The sequence below is a fragment of the Anomaloglossus baeobatrachus genome, chromosome 4, assembly GCF_048569485.1.
Source record: "Anomaloglossus baeobatrachus isolate aAnoBae1 chromosome 4, aAnoBae1.hap1, whole genome shotgun sequence".
Lineage (NCBI taxonomy): Eukaryota > Metazoa > Chordata > Amphibia > Anura > Aromobatidae > Anomaloglossus > Anomaloglossus baeobatrachus.
Genome location: NC_134356.1, coordinates 532,091,283 through 532,109,674, shown reverse-complemented (window position 1 = coordinate 532,109,674; position 18,392 = coordinate 532,091,283).

Below are 18,392 nucleotides of genomic sequence, written 5' to 3'. Positions count from 1 at the left end.
GGGACAATGTGGAGCCTCCCAATTTTTGGCTGCCCTGCCTAAGGGCTATACTATAATACACCCACTTCCTGACAATGGACACTTAATGTTTTGAGGCCCTCATGCACGTCTCTACCCAGGGACAATGTGGAGCCTCCCAATTTTTGGCTGCCCTGGCAAAGGGCTATACTGAAATAGACCCACTTCCTTACAATGGGCACTTCAGGTTTAAAGGCCATCATGCACGTCTCTACCCAGGGACAATGTGGAGCCTCCCAATTTTTGGCTGCCCTGCCTAAGGGCTATACTATAATACACCCACTTCCTGACAATGGACACTTAATGTTTTGAGGCCCTCATGCACGTCTCTACCCAGGGACAATGTGGAGCCTCCCAATTTTTGGCTGCCCTGGCAAAGGGCTATACTGAAATAGACCCACTTCCTTACAATGGGCACTTCAGGTTTAAAGGCCATCATGCACGTCTCTACCCAGGGACAATGTGGAGCCTCCCAATTTTTGGCTGCCCTGCCTAAGGGCTATACTGAAATACACCCACTTCCTTAAAATGGACACTTAATGTTTTGAGGCCCTCATGCACGTCTCTACCCAGGGACAATGTGGAGCCTCCCAATTTTTGGCTGCCCTGCCTAAGGGCTATACTATAATACACCCACTTCCTGACAATGGACACTTAATGTTTTGAGGCCCTCATGCACGTCTGTATGCAGGGGCATTGGTGAACCTCACAATTTAGGACTGCCCTGGCAAAGGAAAATACTACAAAGACTCACTTCCTCAAAATGGGCACATTAGACTCAAGAGGCCTTCATGTACGTCTCTTCTCAGGGACATCGGAGTGCCACACAATGTTTTCACGTAAAATCTTTCATGTATTGATCTCAAAAAGTAACATACACCAGCTCTATCTCACTATTGGGTATGTGCCCTTAACATTTCCGCCATGAAAAATCATTTTGGGGTCATTTTGGAAGGTTTTCTGGTGAGTCCGTAAAAATGGCGTAAAACGCGGACAAAATTGTTCACAGCTGTGACTTTTGAGTGATAAATGCTTCAAGGGGTCTTCCCCATGCTGTTGCCATGTCATTTGAGCACTCTTCTGAGACTTTTGTGACATTTTTAGGGTTTCTCCATGCTGCCGGGAGGTCATTTCACAAAAATACTCGGGTCTCCCATAGGATAACATTGGGCTCGTTGCTCGGGCCGAGTACACGAGTATCTTGGGAGGCTCGGCCCGAGCTTCGAGCACCCGAGCTTTTTAGTACTCGCTCATCACTAATGATCACAAGTAAATGTGTTTGACTTGATTGATAAAAAGCAAAAAGAAGATACTCATTAGAGATGGTATCATTAGTACCGACATGTACAAACGTTTGTGCGATCGTTAGCAGCAAGTGTAGGCATTTATGGTCAGTTACATCGCAAGAGCAATTGTATAATGTGAAGGTAAAACAACAATCAAGGAGCTATTAACGCATATCGCTGCTGCGACGGGGGCGGGGACTATCGCACTCGGCATCGCAGCATCGGCCTGCGATGTCGCAGTGTGCAAAGTGCCCCTTAGGCTATAAAATACTGTAACACACTGTTTCTTCTCCAGTAAAATCTCTCCCTACACTATTTGTGGGTACAGTACGTGGAATTTTGCATCACCAGGTCTTATTTAGACCCGAAAACGTTATGCATCCATCTAATCACATTAATGCCAGTAGCCAAAATGGCTACGACATTCCTGTAATTGGCAGGCAATCACCACATGTTTAGTGTCTGAAAAACAGCCGCTAAACATGTAGGGCAGTGACTAGAGCATGGCACTCAAGCACCCCAATATTCAACCAAGTATGAAGCATGCCGAGCACCCCCATGCTCAATCAAGTAACAAGCACTGCCGAACACTCTCGTTCATCACTAATTAGTACTAAATAGTTTTAAGTTGGGGGAGTGAATGAGAAAAATATAATGTAGGCAATTATTAAATTTATGCGATAAAATAAATACAAATTTGCCATGTGCATAAGTATTCACCCCTTTTGCTACAAAGCCCTAAAAATGTCTGGTTTAAGCAGTTACCTTCTTAAGCCACATGCTTATTGAAAGGAAGTCCACCTATGTGCAATCTGTTACGTGGTTAGTCAGTTTATACATACCTTTTACGAAAGGCCACAGAGTCTGTAACACCATTAAGCAAGAGGCTCCCCTAACCAAACAACACAATAAAAACCAAGGAGATCTCTATACAAATCAGAGTAGTACAAGTCAGGATTGGGTTCTAAAAAAATATCCTACTCCCTGATGATCCCCCGGAGCACCATCAAATTCGTTATGATCAAAAGGAAAGAACATGGTACCTCAACTAGCCTGCCAAGACAGGGCATCCACCAAAATTTTTTAAGGAAGAGAATTAATCAGAGGCAGCACAGGGACCAAAGGTGATTCTGAAGTTGCTGCAGAGCTCCCAAGCAAAGACTGGAGTATCTATCCATACCAGCACAATAAGCCGTACAATCCATAGAGTTGGCCTTTAGGGAAGTGTGGCCAGAAAAAAAGCTTTAATTTGCAGCCAAAAATTGTCAGGCTCATTTTGATTTTGCCAAAAGACACTTGGGAGACTCTCCAAATGTATGATGCTGTGAGACCAAATTTTAACTTCTCGGCCACCAAGATAAATGTTGTAGTACCAAACCCACACAGCTCATCACCCCCAAGGACACATTACAACAGTGAAACATGTTGGTGGCTGTGGGAAACGTTTTCAGCAAAAGGAACAGGGAAAATGGTCCAAGTCTAGGGGAAGCTGGAGGGTGCAAAATACAGGGACATTCTTGAGCAAAACCTGTTTCAGTCTGTTAGCGATTTGAGACGGAGGTTCATCTTTCAACAAAACAACGACCCAAAGCTACTGCTAAAGCAACACTTGAGTAGTTTAAGGGGAAACATGTAAATGTATTGAAGTGGCCAAGTCAAAGCCCAAACCTTAATCCAATTGAAAATCTGTGGTGAGATTTGAAGATTCCTGTTCACCAGAGGAAACCATCTAGCTTGAAGAAGCTGGAACAGTTTTGCCTTAAGGAATGGGTAAAAATCCCAGTGGCAAGATATTTAAAGCTCATAGAGACTTATCCAAAGCGACTTGCAGCTGTAATTGCTGGAAAACAAGGTTCTGCAAAGTGCTGACCTTATGGTGGTGAATGGTTATGATAAAATACAAAAAATGCCAAGGGAGTTGAATTCTTTCACAAGGCTTTGTATTAGGAAGCTGGCTAAGGTGAGGAGATCTGGTAGTTGGGCTCAGTATTTAGAGCATGGCCCATGCTTTGATCTGAATACCTGGCCTGACTCCCAGGTTTCTTGACCTGAGCTGTTTCATCAGTGTATACTGTATGTACAGCGAGGAAAATAAGTATTTGATACAATGCTGATTTTGCAAGTTTTCCCACCTTCAAAGAACTGAGAGGTGTGTAATTTTTATCATAGGCACACTTCAACTGTGACAGACAGAATAAAAAAATCCATCAAATCACTGTGATTTTAAAATAATTAATTTGTACTTTATCGCATGAAATAAGTATTTGATCACCTACCAACCAGCAAGAATTCTGCCTCTCACAGACCTGCTCATTTTTTTTTTAAGAAACCCTCCTACTCTGCAATTATTACCTGTATTAATTGCACCTGTTTGAAGCTATTACCTGTATAAAAGACACATGTCCACACACTCAATCACACTGCAACATCTCCACCATGGCAAAGACTAAAGAACTGTCTAAGGACACCAGGGACAAAATTGTAGACCTGCAAGTCTGGGATGGACTACAGGACAATAGGCAAGCAGCTTGGTGAGAAGGCAAAAATTGTTGCTGCAGTTATTAGTAAATGGAAGAAACACAAGATGCCAAATCCCTGCTGCAGTGTGTGCAAACTTGGTCAATAACTACAGGAAACATCTGACCTCTGTAATTGCAAACAAAGTTTTCTGTACCAAATATTAAGTTCTGTTTTTCTATTGTATCAAATACTTATTTCATGCAATAAAATGCAAATTCTCTCTGTCACAGTTGAAGTGTACCTACTATTCTGACTCACGGATACGTAGGACGTGATGGTGCCTGAGCACACTGTTTTCTTCGTGTAGTTGAATTAACCATACTCACATTCATATCAGTTCTTCAGATAGTTTAACTCAGCCACAATCTCATTGCAAGAAGACTTCAAGAAAAGATGAATATTTTAACTGAAAATGTATTGATGATAAAGCAGGTAAAAAGAGTGATTTTCTCCAGAAAGCATACAGCATGTTACATGAAAATAGCTGGTACAAAAACTACATGGAGAAGAAAGGTGGGGAATGCTGACATTTCAGAGCTACAGGGAGGAGGAATGGACAAAATACAAGGAAAGTCAAACCTTCTACCTAGGAACAAAAAGACTATACACAGCAAGGAAAACATTGAATAATTCCTAAGTCGTGGGACATGACACCTATGATATAAATTACAGATCTCTCCATTCTTTGCAGGTGAGAAAACCTGCAAACGCGACAGTTTATCAAATACTTTTTCCCAAAGGCCCTTTTTCTCAATGCCCTTTGCCCTGGATTGGCAGGTCTCTGTCTACATGCACATATAGTCAGTGATCTGTGTGTCCATGGGAATGGGATGGGAGAAGCCAATGGGGACACGCCTTGCAGATTGTAGCGCTGACTCCCCTAGTACGCTGCCGCTCCTCTGCATACTTGCGCAGGGTTCCGGCTATCCCCTCTTCCCTGTTGTCCACGTGTAGTGCAGTCCCCGGCTAGCCCTCCATGGACGTGGATGCCCATGTGAGTGTCGGCTTCTACTCCCGCTTAGGCCGCAGTGTGGGGTTTCTTAGCCTCCAGCCTAAAGGGTTACGCATGCACACACACATCCTGTCCCTTTATAATGCGCACACTCGTAAGGTGTTCCCAGCCTACCCCTGGGAGGCATCAGCTACTTAAGGCTCCCTCTCCTGTTAGGAGGAGCCAGAGTATCTCATTAGGTTCTTGCTCAGTACCTCTTTTGGCCCTGTCTCTGGTCTGCAAGCCTCCAGCACCTGCTTGAAACCAGTTCTGCTCTGCTGGGTTTCTTTTTTTCCCTGGACCCATCCTATCTGTGTTCCCTGCTGTGTTCTGTGAATCAAATCGTGTTTATATCTTCAACCTGAAGTTTGGCGTTCCTGCTGTGCCAGCATCATCCCGCTGCAGTCCACGCCTTTTGTGCCTGCACCATCCTGCTGCGGTTCACACCTGTTGTGCCTTTGCCATCCTGCTGCAGTCTACATCTGTTGTGCCTGCACCAATCTGCTACGGTCCATGCCTGTTGTGCCTGCTCCATCCTGCTGAGGTCCACGCTTGCTGCGCCTGGATGACCTGTGCCTGATGTCTCTTATGTTGCCATGTTTGCTGCTGTTCTCGCTATCCTGCTGTCACCCTGTACCGCTCAGCTGCCAAAGTCCCGGGCACTGCCCTGGGAGTGGCAAAAAAAAGCCTTCTGCCTCACGGTGGGTGCTTAGTCAAGACTCTCACACTTAAGGGTAAGCCTGGGTTCCCCTGTGGTCCAGTGCGTCCACTATCCCTGCTCGCCGCCTCATCCCAAGGGGTGAGCATTACACCAACTAGTCTACAGAATTGCTCAGTCCCTAGCAACTATTAAAAGCATCTGTTTCTCAGAAACGCTGCAACATTTCAAGTCAAATATACCTGACTGAGTTCATACAGCCAGTGCCTAAAACTTGCTGCCAATGGATTGGAAAACATCTATAAGATGTCAGGTTCTCTATAAAGAAGCACTCCCATCAAATTTTTTATCTTCTTAATATATTGCTGACATCATTCATATTATATAGCATTGTATACTAACAATTGCTCATTTTGCCCTTCTATCCAGTTAACCTCTTAACGACCGCAAACAGTAATATTGCGTCCCTGCGGTCATAGTGTTAATCCCCACCGGCTGCTGTGGGCTGCAGGCGGGGATCCGCGCACATGTCAGCTGATTTGTACAGCTGACGTGTGCCTCGCAGGTATGAGTGGAATCGCTATCCACCTGTACCCATTAAACCGTTAAATGGCGCTGTCAAGATGTGACAGTGCCATTTTAATGGCGATTGATGTGATAACATACTCACAGACCTCCACTGGAAGTCACATGATGTGGTCACGTGGATCCGATGGGTGTCATGGTAGCACAGGGTCATGTGATGACTTCTGTAGCTCACATGACTCAGGTCCTGTAAGAAGCAGCCAAGTATTGCCTATTACAAGAGATGATCATTTCTCCCAGTCTGAGTGGTGCTGCTCGGATTGGGAGAAATTAATGAGTGATCAGACTTCTGATCCTTATTGCCCCCTAAGGAACTAGTAAAATAAAAAAAAAATAAAACCTATAAGTTCAAATCACCCCCCATTTGCCCCATTGAAAATTAAATGGTTAAAAAAATTAAAAAAATATACATATTTGGTATCACCGCGTTCAGAAATGCCTGAGCTATCAAATATAAAATCAATTAATATGATCGTTAAATGGCGTAGCAGCAAAAAAATTCCAAATGCTAAAATTACGTTTTTTAGTCACGGCAGATTTTGCGCAAAATGCAATAACAGGCGATCAAAATGTAGCATCTGCACAAAAATGGTACCATAAAAATTGTCATCCCAAGATGCAAAAAATAAGCCATCACTGAGCCATAGAGCCCGAAAAATGAGAATGCTATGGGTTCGGGAAAATGGCGCAAAACATACGCCACTTTTTTTGGACAAACTTGCACCTGAGACATCACACTGATACATCAGTTTTTCCATATAGTGAACACTGAATAAAATGTCTCAAAAACAATAGAGCAATCACACTTTTTTGCCATTTTTCTGCATTTGGAATTTTTTTGCCATTTTCCAGTACACTATATGGTAACATTTATGGTTTCATTTAAAAGTACAGCTCATTCCACAAAAAAACAAGCTTTCATGTGGCAAGATTGGCTGAAAAATAAAAAAGTTACGGCTCTCGGAAGAAGGGGAGCACAAAGAAAAACGGAAAATTGTCCTGGGGTGAAGGGGTTAATCCAATTGAGAATCTGTGATCAGACTTGAAGATTGCTGTTCACCGGAGGAAACCGTCCAACTTGTAGGAGCTGGAGCAGTTTTTCCTTGCGGAATGGACAAAAAACCCAGTGGCAAGATGTGGAAAGCTCATACAGGCTTATCCAAAGTGACTTGCAGCTGTAATTGCTGCAAAAGATGGCTCTACAAAGTAGTGACTTTAGGGCAGGGGTGGGGAACATGCGGCCCGCCATGACTTTTTATGCGGCCCCCGGGAAGATTCCCGGGGGCTGCAGTGCTGGGGCCACCGGCCCTTTAAATAACCACATGCACTGTTTGGGAGAACTAATGGGCTCTCCCACTGTCTAGTGTTAGCGTAATCAGCGGTGTGTGCCCGCCCCTCTTTCCTCTTGTGCTGTGTGTGTGCCCGCCCCTCTGCCCTCCGGAGCGATCTGCCCGCCCCTCTTTCCTCTCGTGGAGTGTGTCCGTTCTCTGCCCTCCGGAGCAATCTGCCCGCCCCTGTGTCCTCTCGTGCTGTGTTAGTGCCCGCCCCTCTGCCCTACGGAGCGATCTGCCCGCCCCTCTATCCTCTCATGCTGTGTGTGCCCGCCCCTCTGTCCTCCGGAGCGATCTGCCCGCCCCTCTGTCCTCTCATGCTGTGTGTGTGCCCGCCCCTCTGCCCTCCGGAGTGATCTGCTCGCCCCTCTGTCCCCTCGTGCGGTGTGCCCGCCCTTCTGGCCTCCGGAGCAATCTCCCCCCTCTGCCCTCCGGAGCGATGTGCCCGCAACTATGTCCTCTCGTGTGGTGTGACCGCACCTTTGAACTCCGGACCAATCTGCCCGCCCCTCTGTCCTCCGGAGCGGTGTGCCCGCCCCTCTGCCTGCACTGTCTCCGGCGCTGTGTGTGCGCGCGCCTGCACTCTGCTCCCCGTCCAGTACTTTGTGTACCATCCCCCCAGAGTTGTGTGCAACGATCAGTGCTGTGTCCCTCACCCCATGCTGTGTATCACCTCAGGTTTGTGGCTCCCCAGTAATGTCAGGGCTCTGCAGGTGCTGTGTGCAGAGCCCTGACATTACTGGGGGGCAGTGCTGTGTGCCCTCCCAATTCTGTGTATCACCCCCAGTGTTGTGTTCCCCCAGTGATGTCTGTGCCCCCCTCAGTGATGTCTTTGCCCCCAGCCCCTCTTGTGATGTGTGTGCCCCCAGCCCCTCTTGCGTTGTGTGTGCCCCCAGCCCCTCTTGCGCTGTGTATGCCCCCCAGCCCCTCTTGCGTTGTGTATGCCCCCCAGCATCTCCTGTTATGTGTATGCCCCCCAGCCCCTCTTGTGTTGTTTGCCTTCAGCGTCTCCTGTGACTTTTACATCACATTGGAGATGCTGGGGGCATATACATCACAGGAGACACTGGGGACATACACAACACAGGAGGGGCTGTGGGCATTTACAGACACAGGGGGGGCTGGGAGCATATATATGTCCCCAGCTCTTCATGTGATGTATGTACCTCCAGTGTCTCCTGTGATGTGTATATACAGCAGTCCCAGCGTTTCCTTTCTGTTGTGTATACGTCAGTCCCAGCGTTATCTATGTGATGTATATGCCCCCAGCCCCTCCAGTGATGTATGTGCCTTCAGTGACTCCTGTAATGTATATAGAGCAGTCCCATTGTCTCCTATGTGTTGTGTGCCTCCAGCGTCTCCTATGTGATGTATATGATTTATCAAATATTATTATGACAAAGAGTTGACTGCGCTTCAGACCGAGACAGAAAAGCAGTTGTGAGAAGCAACATGATTAGTATCATCCAACATCACAGCCGCACCAAAGAGAAGCTGCTCCGGCCGCCACAGTAGGGGTGAGTTAATTAATTGTTTGACCAAATATAGCAGGGTCATTTTCACATTGATAATTTTGTGCGGCCCCTGAAGGTTGGTAGAAATTTCGAAATGGTCCCCGGCTGAAAAAAGGTTCCCCACCCCTGCTTTCGGGAGTGAATAGTTATGCACACTGAAGTTTTCAGTTACTTTGTCCTATTTGTTGTTTGCTTCACAATAAAAAGAAAATCAAATGTTCATAGTTGGAGGCGTGTTCTTTACATGAACTGATGCAAACTTTCAAAAGAAAAAACAGTGAAATTCCAGGTTGTGAGGTAGCAAAACATACAAAATGCCAAATGGGGTGAATACCTGCACAAGGTACCGTACAATCAAGTTTGTCGGTGTAACGTTGACAAAAATGTGGAAAAGTTCATGAGGTTTGTGTTCTGTTTGCTGTGTCTCTCAGTAATCACACTCAGTGGAGATCTTCAGTCTATTTATTAGGTGGTATTGTCAGCCATTACATCTCTCCCTGCTGCCTGCACTCTGTCTGCAGTACCAGTGAGTTCCCACTTGCTTGTGAACACATACAAGAAGAGAGACCCCTAGAGGCCCCTAGGGGACATACAGCATGTACATATTGCTACATCCTTTCTCTTTAAACAAGAATAACAATCAAACTTAATAAACACAAGTTAATCTGACCAAGTAAAAGAGAATTACAATATATACAGTTAGATATAATCCTTGAGGTGTGCAGGCTTTCTGATCATTCTGCCGGCCCTAGTAACATAAGAAGAGTCAATGTCCACCTCTCGTAGTTGTTCTGATTCTGGTAATATGCCTTCTGATATTGCCTGTCTCTGGTTAACAGTCTCACCCTGATGGTCAGCAGTCACTGTTGGTACTTGGCTTGGACTTGCTGCCTCGTTATCTTGGGTATCAGGATATTGTTCAAAAGGCCATGAATCATCTTGTTCTTGTGTTTTCCTCAAATATCTCCTATTTCTCCTTAGGCTTCTTCCGTCTTCTGTTACAATTTCGTAGGACCGAGGTTCTAGTTTCTGGACAACCTTTGCCTTTTGCCAGTGTTTGTCGTATTTGCTGCTTGGCTGCAGCCGTATGTTGTCATTCCTCTGGAGATCTGGCAGATTCTTTGCAGATTTATTGTAATAGAAAGCTTGCCTATCTTGATTTTTCTTTAGTTGAGCTTTGATGTTTCCCACCAACTTTGGCTTTAACAGATGACTAGCGGTTGGTATGAGTGTCTTTGTACGTCTACTCATGAGCCTCTGTGCCGGACTGCTGTCTATGCCTTGGGTGGGTGTGTTTCTATGATCCAGTATAGACAGATATACATCAGTACCTGCCTGTTTTGCTTTTTTAAGGTGTCTTTTGGCCATTTTTACTGCGGACTCTGCTTTGCCATTACTCTGTGGATATCTTGGAGAAGACATCTGGTGTTCAAATTCCCATTTCTTGCTGAAAGTTTTAAACTTCTCTGAAGTAAACTGAGCAGCATTGTCAGAGAACACGATATCTGGAATGCCATACCTGGCAAAATGGGCCTTGAGTTTTTTAATCACTGTTCTCGCCCTTGTGTCCTGTAACAAATCAATCTCCCAAAAGTTAGATAAATAGTCCACTGTAAACAGGTATTCTTTGTCATTCCATGTGAACACATCTGTTCCAATTTTTTTGACCAAGTCCTCTGTGGAATTTCATGAGGTTGCAATGTCTCCTTTTGTTGCTTATCACTGCAGGATGCACATATTTCACATTGTGCTATATAGTTTTTAATGTGGTCATTCATTCCTGGCCAATAAATAGATTCTCTTGCTCGCCGTAGACATCCTTCCCTGCCTAAGTGTGAAGAGTGCAGTGTTTCCAGTATGTCTCTCCTGAGTGCTTCTGGTATAACAGCTCTGTCTCCTTTAAAGATGATTCCTTGCTGCACTGACAGTTCATCTCTTATGTGGAAGAATGGAGAAACTTCCCTAAGTGCATGCTGCTTGTATTTTGGCCAGCCCTGCAAGATGACAGTCTTTAAGATCTGGAGTATTTTATCCTTCTCTGTACAAGTCTGTATTTGCTTAAACTTGTCTTTTGACACCTCCAGATAGTCACACATATTGATGGTTTCAATTTCATTCTCCTCATCATTTGTGACAGGTAGGTATGCTCTGCTTAGAGTATCTGCAATCAGTAAGTCTCTTCCTGGACAGTAACAGATGTCAAAATTGTATTTCTGAAGTCGTAACAGCATGCGCTGTTGTCTCTTTGGGGCATTTAGTAGTGGTTTCTTTGTAATGCTCTCCAATGGCTTGTGATCAGAGTGCACTGTTACTCGTCGACCATAGTTGTACTGGTGAAACGTCTCCATCCCAAATACTACAGCCAGTAACTCCTTCTCAATCTGAGCATATCCCTGTTCTGTTGTTGTTAGGGCTCTGCTTGCAAACGTGATTGGCTGTTTGTTCTGCATTAGTGTAGCTCCAAGGCCTTTTTCTGAAGCATCACATTGTACCACCACTTCTCGATCTGGGTCAAAATACTTCAGGGTTGCTGCATCTGCAATAGCCTTCTTTACTGACCGGAATGCAGTTTCCTGGTTTTCTGTCCAGTCCCAGAGCACATCTTTGTGGGTTAGCTGTCTCAGTGGCTCACACATATCTGACAGATTCTTGCAAAACTTGGAGACATAATTTACCATGCTCAGAAATCGTTGTACTCCACACACATCAGTTGGGGTTGGCAAATCTTGAATTGCTTTCACCTTTTCTGGATCCACTTTTACACCATTTGAGGTCAGAAGATGTCCAATATATGCAACTTCTGTCATTTTCAGTTTGAATTTGTCCACGTTTAGCTTTATTTGTTTTGCTCTACATCGGTCCAAAAATTGTATCATCTTCTGATCATGATCCTTGATTGCAGATTCCATATCTTCACCTTCTCCCACTATAAGGATATCATCTGCTATTGTTTTTACTCCAGGAAGTCCTTCCAAAGCCTGCATCAATTTCTGCTGGAACATCTCCGGAGCAGGTTTTAGTCCCATGGGCAGTTTCAGCCATTTATAGCGTCCAAATGGTGTAGAAAATGTTGTCAATAAACTTGATTCTTCAGTCAGTTCCACATGCCAGAATCCATTTTTGACATCACATACAGAAAATATGTTAGCCTTTGATAGATCTGGGAGAACATCCTCCAATGTTGGCATTGGGTAATGATTTCTTTTCAGCGCCTTGTTGAGTGGCTTCGGATCAATGCATATTCTTAACTTGCCTGATGGTTTCTGCACTATGACCAAACTGCTGATCCAATCTGTGCTCTTCTGGACTGGTTCTATCATGCCTCTTTTCTGTAAATCTTGTAGCTCTACTTTCAGTGGTTGCATTAAAGCTACAGACACCCTTCTTGTAGGTAATCTGGTAGGCTGCACGGTTTTATCAATTTCTAGCCTGTATTTACCCTCAAAACACCCATCACCTTCAAATAAATCAGCATACTCCATTTTTATTTTTTGAAAGTCCAAATTGCACTCTGCATTTAGTTTGGGATTTGGTATATCCTGGGAAACCTCAACAGACATAATGTTCTGAGACTGTACTTTTATTAAGTCCATTGCCTGCACTGCTTTTACTCCCAGTATTGGTACATGGTTCCCACCATGCAGCACGGTAAATTCAGCTCTGTAACTTTTCCTGTTACATGGGTTCCATATTTTGAGCTTACATGTCCCCATAGGTTTCAGAACACTTTTGTTGTACATCACCAGTACCTTGTCCGTTGGCTCAATGGAAACCTGTTTGTTCAGCAGAGCACTCCACAATCCAGCTGAAATCTAATGGGCTTCTCATCCAACAGGAAGGTTGCATAGAGCTGCTTGGCATCCTTGACTATGGCTGCCTGATTACATTGACATTCTCTGTTGCAGGTCGCAGCTGTAGCCATGTAATGTCCTCTGCACTGTCAGTGTCTGGTGTCACAGTGTGGACCTGTCTATGCTGTTTGCTTGTTCCCAGCCTGCAGACAGCTGAGAAATGATTCTTCTTGCCACATAACCTGCAGGTTTCGCCATATGCTGCACACTTGGTCTTGTCTCTCTCATGTCTCTTACCACAATATTTGCAGTGGATCATGCTTATAGGGGAGCTTGGTATTGTCTTTACTTTCATAGATACTGCATGTACCTCATCATCATTATTATCACTGGTGCCTGCCATCATCTTCAGGCTGCGCTTTATCAGCTCTGCAGCCCTGCAGATTTGCATGGATCTCTCTAAGGTCAGCTCTTCGTCTCTGAGTAAACGTTCTCTGAGGCGAGTGTCCATAATGCCACATACAATTCTGTCTCTTATGAGGCTATCCCTGATTTCCCCAAAGCCACATGTTGCAGCCAATGTCCTCCGCTCTGTCACATATCTGTCTACATTTTCACCATCCGCCTGCTGTCTTGTGAAAAACTTGTATCTCTCCACAGTCTCATTTCTCTTGGGGTCACAGTGCTTATCAAATGCCTCCACAATCTCTGCTAGGACGAGGTGGTCTGTGTCTGGCAGTAAGGTCTGGGCTAGTTCTCTGCCTTTTTCCCCAATTAAGTAATAAAAGAGCTTTACTTTACGTTTGTCATCACTGGGGGCCACTGTCAGATCCACATACTGAGTAAATTCCTCTTTCCAGTGTCTCCATGTCTGGGATAGATTACATGATGAGACATCCAGTTTCTGAGGGGGCTTCAGACCAGTCTCCATCTTGTATAATGACAGGAAATCTGTACTCACAGTTGCTATGATGTTCTGTACAGTCCCAGTCTCACACACACGCTCTGAGGATTTGCAGGTGTGTTACATAAAGGTTCTGTGCCCAGCTACAACCATGTTCTGTTTGCTGTGTCTCTCAGTAATCACACTCAGTGGAGATCTTCAGGCTATTTATTAGGTAGTATTGTCAGCCATTGCATCTCTCCCTGCTGCCTGCACTCTGTCTGCCGTACCAGCGAGTTCCCACTTGCTTGTGAACACATACAAGAAGAGAGACCCCTAGAGGCCCCTAGGGGACATACAGCATATACTGTACATATTGCTACAGTTTGAATACTTGGTCAACATTTTGGAGAATGTTCTTGTGTTCAGTGAGATATTGATTAAAGTATTACTTTTCAAAGGGGGTGTGCTTATTTATGATGAAAAAAAAATTATATGTGTGTGTGTGTGTGTGTGTGTGTGTGTACCTTTGAAATTGTTCCAGGAAATTAAGTATTTTTTTCCAGAAATGTATTGCAATTACACATTTTTTGGCATACACCTTTATTTCTCTTGAGTGTATTGGAATAACACAAAAATAGAGATAAAAGGCAAGTTGAAAATAATTTCACACAGGACAAAACTATTGGCACCTTTACAAAATTGTGGGTAAACAATTTTGGTTCAAACTCACCTGTGGCAAGTAACAGATATGGGCAATACACCTGAAACCAGATGCACAATATAAAGATTAAGCCAACATCTCCTCTTTTTGTCTGTGTGTGCCACACTAAGCATGGAAAACAGAAAGAGGAGAAGAGAACTGTCTGAGGGCTTGAGAACCCAAATTGTTCATCTCCAGAGATCTTCATGTTCCTTTCTCCACTGAGCGCAACATAATCAAGAAGTTTACATCACATAGAACTGTATTTAATCTGTCTGGACATCGACGGCAGAAAAATATTGATGAAAGGTTGCAACGCAGGATAGTCCTGATGGTGGATAAGCAGCCCCAATCAAGTTCCAAAGAAATACAAGCTAACCTGCAGGCTCAGGCTGCTTCAGTGTCAGCGCCAACTATGTGTTAACATTTGAATAAGATTAAATTTTATGGCAGGAGACTCACGAGGACCCCACTGCTGACACAGAGACATAAAAAGCTAGACTGCAGCTTGCCAAAATGTACTTGAGTAAGCCAAAAATTTTCTGGGAAAGCGTTTTGTAGACAGATGAGACCAATACACAGCTTTTTGGTAAATCATATCATTCTACTGTTTACCAAAAACAAAATGAGGCCTAGAAAGAACACAGTAACTACAGTCAAATATGGTGGAGGTTCAAAGATGTTTTGGGGTTGTTTCGCTGCCTCTATCACTGGGTACCTTAGCTGCGTGCAAGTCATCAAGAAATCTTAAGATTATCAAAGTATTTTGGGTCGCAATGCAGTGCTCACTCAGTGTCAGAAAACTGGGTTTGTGTCCTAGGTCATGGGTCTTCCAGCAGGTCAGTGACCCCAAACATACTTCAAGAAGCTCCCAGAAAAGGATGGAAATAAAGTGCTGGAGATTTGTTAAGTGGCCAGCAATGAGTTCGGATCTAAATCCCACTGAACACCTGTGGAGAGATCATAAAATTCATGGAGTAGTCTGCAAAAGAAGACTGGTCCAAAATTCCAGTTGAGAGGTGTAAGAAGATTGTTGATAGCTATGGGAAGTGATTGATTGCAGTTATTTATTCCAAAGGGGGTGCAACCAAATATTAAGTTGAGGGTGTTAAAAGTTTTGTCCAGCCCATTTTTGGAGTTTTGTGTGAAATTATGTCCAATTTCTATTTTTTCTCAGCTTGCTTGTGTTGTTCCAATACACACAAAGGAAATACACATGTATAATAAAATACCTGTAATTGCAATCATTTTCTGGAAGAAATACTTCATCTTCTGGAAAAATTTCACAACATTGTTGGCCATGACTATATGTGGGTGTATGTATATGTATGTATGTATAGTACAGACCAAAAGTTTGGACACACCTTCTCATCTCTAGAACAACTGTTAAGAGGAGACTTTGTGCAGCAGGCCTTCATGGTAAAATAGCTGCAAGGAAACCACTGCTAAGGACAGGCAACAAGCAGAAGAGACTTGTTTGGGCTAAAGAACACAAGGAATGGACATTAGACTAGTGGAAATCTGTGCTTTGGTCTGATGAGTCCAAATTTGAGATCTTTGGATCCAACCACCGTGTCTTTGTAGAAAAGGTGAACGGATGGACTCTACATGCCTGTTTCCCACCATGAAGCATGGAGGAGGAGGTGTGATGGTGTGGGGGTGCTTTGCTGGTGACACTGTTGGGAATTTATTCAAAATTGAAGGCATACAGAACCAGCATGCCTACCACAGCATCTTGCAGCGGCGTGCTATTCCATCCGGTTTGCGTTTAGTTGGACCATCATTTATTTTTCAACAGGACAATGACCCCAAACACACCTCCAGGCTGTGTAAGGGGTATTTGACTAAGAAGGAGAGTGATGGGGTGCTACGCCAGATGACCTAGTCTCCACAGTCACCAGACCTGAATCCAATCGAGATGGTTCGGGGTGAGCTGGACCGCAGAGTTAGATGCCTCAACAGCACCCCACACACAGTTTTCTGCCTCGATAGTCCCCCACACACAATTTTATGCCCCCACAGTTCCCCACACACATTATAAGGGTCCCAAACTCCCCTTCCACACTCTATGATGCCCCAATACCCCAATATCCCCCAAACACACAGTGTAATGTCCCTATAGCCATCCACACACAGTCCTATGCCCCCTCACTGAGTGAGATGCCACTATAGCTCTCCACAGCCACTCACATACAGTATAATACCCCACAGTCCTACACACACATTATAACGCCCCTCCACACACAATATGATGCCCCCAATGTCCACCCCTCACAGCATGTTTCCTCCATACAAGCATATTATTTGCCTGTGTGTCCTACATCTCTGCTGAACTAGTCTTTGCTGCCAGTCATATAATTTGAAGATCCTGGCAGGTCTCAGGCTCCATATAACCTGACTGAATATTGGTGCAGGCATTTGACAGCTCCCTGTAAATAAGCATTATTAGAATTTATTGCTAGGGAAAACAAATACTTGAGAATTGATCAATAATCCGACCCCTAATTAGCTCAGCAGTTAGATACCAAATGATCATACATGTTTCATCTATCTGGTGGATGAATGGTAAATGTTGTTTATGAGAAAACCCTTTTAGTAGTTTGATCTGTCAGTGCTGAACTCTTTCTTTACCTTCCTTTGGATGTGTTTTCCTCCTTTGGTAGCCCACAAGACATCTGTTTACTCTTGTCTGCATGCCGGTATACTGACACATGAGTCATATTGTTTTGGGATCTGAGCCCTTCCCTGTTCTTTTTAGTATTAACATTTAGAGGACGAGTACAGTATTACAACACTGTCTCATTTTGTGAACTTTTAAGTTTATTTGAGGACACATGGTCAATGGTTGTACGTATTGATAGAGAATGTTATATACATTACAGGAGGCAATAGTTAAATAAAATAAATCAAATAAATAAAAATAAATCTATTATTGGCTCCCCTAGTAAGGTGGAATCTCTTAAGCCATTGATCAGGGTGAGCAACAAGGTGATGTCACAGCAGGCAGGACATAACAGATGGCACATGGATAAGCGAGGTCCACCACAGAATAGAATGCAGAGAAGTGCAGCAGGATTGCTGCAGTGCCTTCTGGGATAAGTGAAGTGTCACCGCGAGCTCAAGGAGAACCGGGTTTTGGCCGTTACAGCCGTAAGGAAGACTTCTGAAAACCGCGCGCCGCTAGGCGCCTGTCTTCTTCATTGTGAGCGTGAGTGAGCAAAGTGTGAGCAAAAGTAAGTGTGAGTAGAATTGTTTGTATTTAGTTGTTTAATTACTTAACATTTGTTTAGTGCTATCCCCATTAGAAAATGTGCTCCACTATTGCTAATGCGATCCAGTGTACATCTTGTCTCATGTATGCAGTCCTTGAAAAGCCGTTCGAGGGTGCATACTGTTGTTCGAGATGTGCGCAAGTTGCACATTTGGAAGCCCAGATACTGGATCTAAATGAGCAGCTGGCAACTCTGAGATGCGTTAGCAATATGGAAAGGAGTTTGCTGCTCACTGAGCAGCAGCTTGCTGGGTCAGATGTGGGAGAGGATCGTAGTAGGGAGCGGCAGGACGGTGAGGTAGGTAGCTGGGTGACAGTTAGAAAGGGGGGTAAAGGGAAAAGTGCTAGGAAGGCTAGTCCTGAACTGACACACCCCAATAGGTTTGCAAACTTGGCAGATGAGGGGGATGTCATTACAGGGGTAGCATTGCTGCAGCAAGGCATGACCTCTGAATGCCAGAGGAGTGTCTGCTCCAGTAAGGGGGGGAATAGGAGTGCAGGGCAGGCAAGACAGGTACTGGTAGTGGGGGACTCAATTATTAGGGGGACAGATAGGGCAATCTGTCACAAAGACAGGGATCGCCGAACAGTGTGTTGTCTTCCTGGCGCTCGAGTTCGGCACATCGCTGATCGGGTTGACAGATTACTGGGAGGGGCTGGGGAGGACCCAGCGGTCATTGTACACATTGGCACAAATGACAAAGTTAGAGGTAGGTGGAAGGTCCTTAAAGATGATTTCAGGGAATTAGGTTGTAAGCTTAAAGCATGGACCTCCAAGGTGGTATTTTCGGAAATACTACCTGTGCCACGAGCCACACTAGAGAGGCAAAGGGAGATCAGG